Here is a 10,856-nt window from a genome sequence, read left to right on the forward strand (position 1 = left end):
CTACCAGGAAACACAAGACCTTAGAGACACATGAAGTTCAGCCACTTCCAACTGGCAGGATGAAGAGCAACTAATAATCCCTAGTTATTCAGCTCAAGTACATTCACAGAATTGCAATTTGAGAACTAAGAATAGTTCTACTTTAACTTTTTACTGTAGACCACACACACTTATTGTACATTTATTTCTGCATATTAAAGTTTGGATCTGAAATCTACTTTTCAAATGTTTTAATCGACACTCTCCTGCGAATGCCAACTATTCCTGCACAACCAGAAGAAGTCCTTTTATTTGTTTCTCTCCTACAGCCATTCTTCAGTAAGAATGGATTTTGAGTTTTCACAGTTGTACCGCTCATGAAGGTGAATTTTCTCCGGCACACTGCTTGTTTGCTGTTTGTGTGATTACCCTTATGTACATGATAAAAGGTTTTGCAATTTACCCTTGATAACGTTTGGCTGTACATTTGAGTGTGCACTATGATTCTGTACTTAGTCATTAGTGCTAAAGAGAGATGTAATGGAAAGAAATAAATGTGTATACAGTACTGTATATGCATGTAGTTACACAGATGTTATCAAATCAACGAAACGGGCACACTGTAAGCTTTCCTTGGAGCTTTAGTTTTCAGCCTGAAGCATTTATTCATAAGGGTTTGAGGGCAATGCCTAGGACTCGGTGCCAGCGAAGTAGCAACAGATGCAAATCAGCAGTCTGCTTGTTCAGCACGTCACGCTCAAATGAAGCTTTTATAAAAGTCGCTACCCCGGCCTCCTGGAGCATTTTATTACAGAGAGCTGTTGTGTGCTTCTCAACATGTCCGGAAGAGGAAAGACTTGTGGTAAGGCATGCGCCAAGGCTAAGACTCGCTCCTCTCGAACTGGTTTGCTGTTCCCCGTCGGTCGTGTTCACAGGCTTCTGAGGAAAGGAAACTATGCTGACTTGGGAGGGTGCTGATGCTCCGGTGAACCTGGCTGTTGTGCTTGAGTACTTGACCGCTGAAATTCTCGAGTTAGCCGGGAATGCTGTCCGTGACAAGAAGAACAATTATCCCTCGCCACATGCAGCTGGCTGTCCATAATGACGATGAGTTCAATAAGTTGCTGGATCGCTCAGGGTGGTGTGCTGCCGAACATTCAGGCTGTGCTTCTGCCCAAGAAGACGGAAAAAACAGTTAAGAGCAAGTAAACTAGGGCGGTGCGTTTATCCAAATCAACAGCTCTTTTCAGAGCCACCCATCCATTCTAAATAGAGCTTTTTCCATTAAAGTATTGCATCTTGATCGTACAGCACCTTTCAGTAGGCTTTATACAGTATGCTAATCCCTGGTATTTTATCATGCATGTGAGTGCCCATTACTATTTCCACCATGTTACGTGATCTTTAAAGATTTATCCATCCATCCATCCATTATCCAACCCGCTACGTCCTTACTACAGGGTCACGGGGGTCTGCTGGAGCCAATTCCAGCCAACAAAGGGCGCAAGGCAGGAAACAAACCCCCGGGCAGGGTGCCAGCCCACCACAGGGCAGACACACACCAAAGCACACATTAGGGACAATTTAGAATCTCAAATGCGCCTAACCTGCATGTCTTTGGACTGTGGGAGGAAATCAGAGAACCTGGAGGATACCCACTGCAGACAAAGGGAGAACAAGCAAACTCCACTCAGGGAGGACCCGGAAAGTGAACCCAGGTCTCCTTACTGCGAGGCAGCAGCGCTGCTCACTGTACCACCATGCTGCCCTTAAATATATATATTTATACATTTTTTTTTCTTGAAATCCCTGTAAGGGCTTAATCTGAATATTCCCCTTGATCTGTATTTAGACATTATCTGAGCAGTATGACATCAGTTTGGCTAGAACTAGAGGTTGTCAAACCATTGGACAAGTATGTCAGCAACTGCCTTAATTTTCTAATGCAGATGGCATACATGTGGGATTCTGCATAGTGGGGGAAATAATTGAAAAGGAACAAATAGAAACCTGCTCATTTTACTGCTCAGTTCCTATTTACAGCTCTCAGGGATAAAGACACAACATAGTTTAAGATCACACATGCAATTAATTTTTAAAATGAAGTATGTGTAGTCTATATTCAATGTGAATAAACTGAAATCTTTCCTGAAAACATTGATACATGTGAAGATACAGCAGCATCACGTAGTTGATAAATGATGATTGTCTAATGTATGATGGCACCGCACAACATTGAATTGGTCAGCTTGATTGAAAGACCGCTATTAAATATAGCTTTGGTCATTAAGGAGGAAATATTTTTTTATTCTCTGCAGTGAAGGGCAGGCACTGGGGGTAAATGACCAGATCAAAATTTACTGGAGCAGGAGAAATGGACATCTTTTCTTGTTTTGGTGTGGCAATGACTTTCACATCATTTTACCTTTGTACAAAAGATGACATGCCAAGAAAAAGTCCTGTGTTGTCCTCAATCATCTATTGCATGCATGCTTCTCATAAGCCTTGGTTTCTTTGCAGCTCTTTGGGTAAGTGGAACAGGAATGTACAGATCAGGCCTTTTAGACTTAGAATCAAATTTGTTGTAAATGTTTTCATTGTCTACAAAAGCCAAGTTTATCTGATATATATGTGTTATACTTCAAGCATTTCAAATGTGGTGGGTGCATAGATAGATAGAAACCCCTCTCAAATTCACTTAAGGTCAGGTCAGGTCAGGTCAGGTCAGGTTGGGGACCATGCACTGGTACAACCTGTTGCCGCACCCACCACATGACAAAACAGCTTGAGATCCTGGTTGGCAACCCCCCAGGCAGACACACGGAAATGACCCTCTATTTGCCACAGCCAGGAGTTACATGGGCATCCCCTTGGCCTGGTCCTGCCACTTGGGTCCTCAACAATGAGGATCCTGTGAGCTAGATCACCCTCTGGGAATCATGCCACATGGCCGTACTGCTGTAACTGACGCTCCTTAACAATGCAGGTAATGTGCCTCATTCGGGACTCAATGAATAACCACTCATTCGACACAAAGTCAATCCAGCAGTATCCAAGGATTCTCTGAAGAGACACAGTACCACTGGATAGCATCTATGTCCAGGAAACACCAGGAGTCTAAAGATTTAAACCTTCGTCATTTTGTATTTTCCAGCAACCTCATGATCACCCCCCTCCATGCTCTCCTAGTCTGTCTGATGACTTCATAGGAAGATATGAATTTCACTGCCAAGGTAAGTAAACCTCTCAACAAGGTCGACACTCTCTCAGCAGACAGACACACTGCATGATGGCTGTGCCTAAGATGTCATTAAAGGCCTGGATCTTGGTTTTAATCCAGAACATTTGCAAGCCCAGACACTCAGACTCCTCGCTCAGTCTCTTGAGAGCCCTGATCAGAGCCTCCACTGACTCTGTGAAGATCACAGCATCATTAGTAAAGTCAAAATCAGTGAATCTTTCTTCGGCAACAGATGCCCCACAGCCGCTGGACTCCAAAACCTTGCCCAAGACCCAGTCCATGGAAGCATTGAACAGAGTAGGAACAAGAACACACCCCTGACAAACCCCAGAATCAAATGGGAAAACCACAGAGGTTCTACCTTCACTCTGCACAGCACTCACAGTACCAGTGTACAGGCCAGCCATGATATTCAGCAACTTTGAGGGGATCCTGCAAAGTCTCAGAATGTCCCACAGGGCAGCCCACTCAACTGAGCTGAATGCTTTATGAAAATCAAGGCTGCAAAGAAACTCTGCCAATACTCACGTTTGCGCTCCATGACAACCCTCATTGCCAGGATGCAGTTGATGGTAGACTTCTTTGGTGTAAAACCAGACTGCTCCGGTCGCTGGTAGGTGAGCAAGTGATCACGGATCCTGTTGAGGATGACCCTAGCAAGAACCTTACCCGGCACCGAGAGCATTGTTATCCTCCTGTAGTTGCCACAATCCAGGCGATCACCCTTCCATTTCCAGATAGGGACAACAAGTCCCATCTTCCAGTAAGTTGGGATGACAGCAGTCTCCGAAATGGAAGCAAAGAGTACATGCAATGCCAGGAGGACAACCTTACCACCAGCTTGGAGAAGTTCACCCCGGATACCATTGATCCCTGCAGCCTTTCCTACCCTCATCTGGTTCACTACCTGTGCAGTCTCAGTAAGATTGTGTGGTTCACAGCTAATTAGAGGATCAGCCTCAAGAACCATGGACCCAGAGATAACCAACGTTCCAGCCGGAGGATCAGCTTTAAACAGCTACTCAAAGTAGTCAGCCCAGTGGATCACAACTGCAGTGTCATCCGTAAGGACCATTCCATGAGCTGCTCTGACTGCGACTCTAAAAGGAACAGATTCAGATGTGCATAATGCTTTGATTCCTCTGTAAGCAGGAACATGGGTCACTATGCCATAGATGGTGTAGTGAAGAACTAAGTTGGTTCAGGATTAAATTACAACCACTACACACATCTGGTCAAAGATGGATGAAGATGTCCAAATTATATTTATTAATCTCTTCCAAAGTTACACAAATGTGAAGGTATGGTCTAAATAAAATAATAAACATAAATTAGCTATCATAGTTTCTCTTAAATGTGTCAAACTTAACATTAGTTATTAAAAGGTATTTTATTTATCCACTAGATGGCATAATATACTCAAAATAACATCAATATCAGGAAATTGCTAGATCATTAAAACTATAAAGTATTTAGTCAAATAAGTAAATTATTCTTTATATATATATATATATATATACTGTATATATATATATATATATATATATATATATATATACTGTATATATATATATATATATATATATATATATATATATATATACTACATGAGGAAACTGTAATACTGTAACAAACAATATATGTGAAACTCCAAATAGAGTCTGTTCAACTATGCTTTAGCTTCCTCAAAACGTCTGTATTTTAGAAACTGTACTGAAATATTATATATAACCAAATTACAAACTTAAACACATAAACAATATACTTTAAGGACAAACAATTAAATTCCACTTACTTTATATATAATTACGCAAACTTTCACATTTAACAAATGAAACTCCTACTCTACTGTTAAGACGCCACCAAACTAATCTATAAGGTTCAAAGTGAAGCTCTGTGATTGGCCAAGTTCCAACTCAGCACAGGCCACTCACAATAACTAATAGTGCAAGGTGGATGACAACTTAATTAAAGGGAAACAACACATAAATGCTATAGTGCCTTTTCAACAGATGGTGTGTCACTTGCTCACAGATTCCTCTAACAAACCCCTCGTTATCTACCCTCAGAGCCCTTGCAGCCGTCCTCCTCAGTTTCCAGTACAGACCAGAGTTGCCATCAAGCCATGCACTGTGACTCCTCTCGATGATTTTCAGAGTGCCCTGTGAGATGAAACATCTCTTTATGGGAACAATGGTAACACCAACACAACCCTCAGCAACTTTCAGGGTCTTATCACAGAATGTGTCCCACATCACATTAGGATTGGCAGTTGCTCCCAAATCCGTAAATTCCTCAAACAAACTGCGTGCAAACTCATCAGAAACAGCCTTATTTGGAGTCTAGCCAGGTCCAGACTAATTTTCCTAGTAGTAACCTACTGGACCTGGGCTGGATCTTCAGTGTAGCAACAGCAAGTCTGTGGTTAGAATTCACATTCACTTCTGTACACCCTGCAGTTTTGTAAGAGCCTCCAGCATCTGCCCACGAGGATGTGATTGATCTCCTTCACTGCACCATTAGTATTTTAGTACCAAGTCCAATGATGCAGCTCAGAGCACTGGAACCAGGATCCAGTGATTCACAGCCCCCTGACCTTTGCAAAGTCAAGGAACTTTCACCACGGCCACCAGACCCATGGGGACCGAGACAATCATCATAGCCAGTCCTGTCAGTGCCAGTGGTCGCATTGAAGTCATCCATAACCAGAGGAGTGTCTTCTCGTGGACACCCATCAACCACCGAGTGAAGCTGAGAATAAAATGTCTCTCTCACCAAGACATCACTCATCACGGTCAGAGCATACACTGAGACAACAGACAAGGCACCCATAGAGTGCCGTAATCGGAATCTCATTATACGCTCGTTGAAAGGAGTGACACTGGACACCATCGGAAGAAGATCCACTACAGCAACAGCTACTCCTGCAGTTTGACAGCCATCAGAGTGACCAGACCAATAAAAGGTGTACCCACCTATAGAGATCTGGCTATTCCTAGATCTGTGCACCTCAGAGAGTGCCGCCACTGAAATGCGGAGTTTACGAAGCTGCTCCGACAGCAGAGGAAGATGATCATCATGCAGGATAGACAAGACGTTACATGCACCTACCCAGATGAGCTGCCTCAAATTTGGACCCAAGTGCTTCTGAGCAGCAGGGGACGCCTCAGCACCACACCAGTTCTGATCCCAGCAGGCCTGACCCCATTGGCTCTCCGACGGTTTGGCTGTTCCGGGGATTGGGCTTCCGAGGGCTTTCCCACATCCCCTTCATAATGCGAGCAGCCTTCCTAAGGGGGGCTACAGCAGAGCTACTCCCACGGAAAGGAAAAACGTACTATTTGTTGGATTAAGCAGTGATATAAACAACAAAAGGAAGTTGATTGAGTGACAGAGTGGTGGAGAAACTCGAAAGTTCAAGTTCAGAATGTCGCACAGTGCCCGAAATAAATAAGAAGAGGTCAAATATCAAAGTTGCCATGAAAAGGCGAGCCGTAGCCCACCGTCTGAGTGTCATATGGAAGCGTATTACGGTACAGAGAAAAGAAAAAAACTGGGACACAGTGTGAAAAAAGGTAAAAATTCCACTTTAATCACGTAGTTTGCTTTGTCATTAAAGTAGAACATCATAAACTTCATCTTAAAATCGTTTAATAGTTTCTCAAATGCCATTGTAACTAAAGTAGCACGTTAAATGCTTCGTATTCTATGTACTCTTACGTGTGTGAATCAGTATGTGCTTCTTAAACGGGTTTTTTTGTACGTCGACAGGACACAGAATACATTACATTCCTGATGTTACAGCTCTCTGAACAATTTAAATACTAAGATGTATAGTTGATATAATTTTCATGATGATAGAAATTAAAGCATGTATAAATCATTGAGGCACATTGGCACAGTGGTAGCGACAAGCTGACGCCCCTTCCAATGATTGTTCCTGCCTCCCACAAGTTGCTTGCTGCCCTGTGCGCGACCCACAATAAAATAATTTATTGCAGCAGTACTGTCTCTTTCAAACGTACTAACCCCCGGTTCCTGTCCTTCCTTTACTTTCTCCAAATAACCAATCAACAAACAGTCAGCTCTATAAGCTTAGAACGCCGATTCTTCAAAACTTTTAAGGAACATTGAAATATCTTCATAGTACATGTTTAATTATTCCGTCCATCTATCCATCCAGGGTCACGCCAGCCCCAGCAGGAGGCAGGAACAATCCCTGAACAGGGCGCCAGCTCATCGCTGACGCTGCACCACCAAGTCCTTGCATATTTAATCATTAACAATATACATTATTTAAATGAAGCTTAACATGGATCTGTGTAATGTAATATATATACTTTAATGCATTTCATCTTTAAAATGATATCAAGAGCTCCACGAAGATCGTGCCTGTAAATCTAAATCGACTTAGAAGCCAGTCGTCACCATCTGTAAATACGCAATCTCAATTGAATTGAATTCCTTTATTGTTATTGTATAGTACAATGAGATTCAGTATGCAAATCCTTCATAAACTTATTTTCCTATAAAATGGTAAAATAACAGCAATAATAATAATAATAATAGGATAATAACTGTTTGCTTCATCAGGCCGTGATCTTCAGCTCTCTCTGGATCGGTTCGCAGCCGAGTGTGAAGCGGCTGGAATGAGAATCAGCACCTCCAAATCCGAGACCATGGTCCTCAGCCGGAAAAGGGTGGAGTGCCCTCTCAAGGTTGGTAGCGAGATCCTGCCCCAAGTGGAGGAGTTCAAGTATCTCGGGGTCTTGTTCACGAGTGAGGGAAGAATGGAGCGTGAGATCGACAGGCGGATCGGTGCGGCATCCGCAGTAATGCGGGCGCTGCATCGGTCTGTCGTTGTGAAAAAGGAGCTGAGCCGCAAGGCGAAGCTCTCAATTTACCAGTCGATCTATGTTCCTACCCTCACCTATGGTCATGAGCTATGGGTAGTGACCGAAAGAACGAGATCGCGAATACAAGCGGCTGAAATGAGTTTCCTCCGCAGGGTGTCTGGGCTTTCCCTTAAAGATAGGGTGAGAAGCTCAGTCATCCGGGAGGGGCTCAGAGTAGAGCCGCTGCTCCTCCGCATCGAGAGGAGTCAGATGAGGTGGCTTGGGCATCTGATCAGGATGCCTCCTGGACGCCTCCCTGGTGAGGTGTTCCGGGCACGTCTAACCGGGAGGAGGCCCCCGGGAAGACCCAGGACACGCTGGAGGGACTATGTCTCTCAACTGGCCTGGGAACGCCTTGGGATTCTCTCGGAAGAGCTAGAAGAAGTGGCTGGGGAGAGGGAAGTCTGGGCATCTCTGCTCAAGCTGCTGCCCCCGCGACCCGACCTCGGATAAGCGGGAGACAATGGATGGATGGATGGATGGATGGATAATAACAGTGAAAATATACAAGATCAAAGCATAAGTGGCTCAGGTTGTGCAATATTACTACTGTAATGCAAGTTTACAGTGAGGCAATTGTACTTATAAGTACAAACAGTTCTACCAGGATCACTTAATATACTAATTGCATGCATTTATACCACTTGGGATAAAACTGTTTGTGAACTGCGAGGTCTCTACAGGAAAGGCTCTGAAGCATTTGCTGAATGGGAGACGTTCAAATAGACTGTACAAATGGCTGAGGCAGCATGTGCTAGAAGCTCACCCAGATATTTCTCCCCGCGCTTGACACAATCTGGGGTAGAGCTTTCCGATCACCTGTTGTAGAGCTGTGATTCCACACTCAGACACAGTGGGTTAAATACTCTGAGTTGTGCACTGACAGTGACAGCTATAGTGTTTGGAATAGTTTGGCCATTCTGTGCACCATTATATGGTTACGGGTTGATTACAATCAGATGACTTAAACTAATAAACGATATGTGGTTAATTTCAGTGTATTTGATAAAGCCACATCAGGAATGTGAATCTAAAAAATTAAGGGAAACCACACAGGAACAGTAGCACTGCTTTGACGCTGGGTGCCGCCAGTTTGCAAAACCGAGCGGAGAACTTGCATACGAAAGGAATTGAGCTGGCGTGAAAATGTACGCCAAGTTTAGTTTTTATTCATTGCGATGTGAGCATGGAAATGGCAGTATGCAACATTTTTGTGCATATGCACCGTTTATACATGAGGAACCAGGTGTTTTATTGCGTTGGTCAATCTGCCATATACACAAATGGCCCAGCATGTCAGTGTGCGTGGCTTGCGAGTGAGTGGTTAATTCAGACAAAGTCTGAATTTTTGTTTTACACTTGAAGCTGACAGAAATTGCCATTGTGTTTATTTTCTGCCACACTCTCAAGTTGGACTAAAGGTTGTCAGGAAACTGACATATACATTGTAACAGCTTTCTACTGGAATGGGATTGTGTGACTGTTTTCGCTCCTTTGATTATACCTGGCTATTTCAACTTAAAATACTGGCCTAACAGGGATTGATTGATGTGTCTAGCTAATGGAAAAGCTGAAAATGGAAGCTGGGTTTAATGAAAACTACATCATCTGGAATTTCAAAGTGTCTTTCATTTTCATTCAGAGCTTGTGGTGGCTCTGAAAAGAGACATTTTTCAAATGTAGATTGCTTTTAATCTGTGTCCTTAGGCATGTTCCTCACGAATGTGGCATGCCAGCTGGATGTCCATTGGCATTATGGTCACTCTCTTGGCATGTATGGCACATAAGTTGGTGTCTTCGAACAGGCCGACCAAGTAATCCTCTCTAGCCTCCTGCAGAGCCATGACAGAGGAGCTCTGGAAACGGAGATTGGTCTTGATATCCTGGGCAATTTATCTCATGAGTCTCTGAAAAGGCAGCTTGTGGATAAGCAGTTCGGTAGACTTCTGGTAGCAATGGATCTCTCGCAGAGCTGCCGTGCTGGGCCTGTAACAGAGGGGCTTCTTTAACCCACCAGCAGCAGGGGCGCTCTTACAAGCTGGTTACGTGGCAAGCTGTTTGCGTGAAGCTTTGCCACCAGTAGATTTGCAAGCTGTCTGCTTTGTTCTTGCCATTTCACCATCTTACAACATGCTAAGTGCTAGAGAAAAACTAATGAACATGGAAAGAGGCACACAAGGCAAATTATATCAAGGTCCTGTTGTTTTCTGATTGGATGAAATTAAAGGGGGCCGAGTATACGATTTAGGCTCGGTCTAGAAGTCTCCTTTCTATTTCTCCTCTTAAAAGCTTGGCTCACAATTTAAAAATTGTCTTTGTTTCCATGTCCTCAATGTTTAATGGTTACTGCCTGTTACGACCTACTGTAGATGTTTTTGTTAAACTTGTTTTCTTTAATTTGATGCAGATGACTTAATTGAGCCCTGCCCTAATTACACACCTATTGAGTTGCCCACCATTATTAAATCACCTAGGTTGTAGGTCGGTGTGTAGGTTATAAAAAGAAGCTTACTTGGGTTTTAGCGTAGAGAGAGAGTTTGACAGGCGAAGAATTTGGGTTTCACAGAGCAAGGTACAGAGAGTTAGGGTTGAATGGCCTAGCTTTGGGTTTTTATTTTTTATTGCTTGTTAGAGAAATGTAATTGTTGTGAGCTAGCCATCTATATGATAAATGTGGATAGTGTGTATTTAGCTGTGTAAACTTTGTTTAGCTAGATAGGTAAGTTGGTGTTGCCCTCCTG

At 43.3% G+C, this 10,856-nt stretch overlaps 1 pseudogene; it reads left to right on the forward strand.

The window, feature by feature from the left end:
* Positions 1-684: 684 nt before the first annotated feature.
* On the forward strand, positions 685-1,204 carry LOC114658547 (histone H2A-like; annotated as a pseudogene).
* The last annotated feature ends 9,652 nt before the right edge of the window (positions 1,205-10,856 follow it).

Source organism: Erpetoichthys calabaricus, chromosome 10 (genome assembly GCF_900747795.2).
Source record: "Erpetoichthys calabaricus chromosome 10, fErpCal1.3, whole genome shotgun sequence".
Lineage (NCBI taxonomy): Eukaryota > Metazoa > Chordata > Cladistia > Polypteriformes > Polypteridae > Erpetoichthys > Erpetoichthys calabaricus.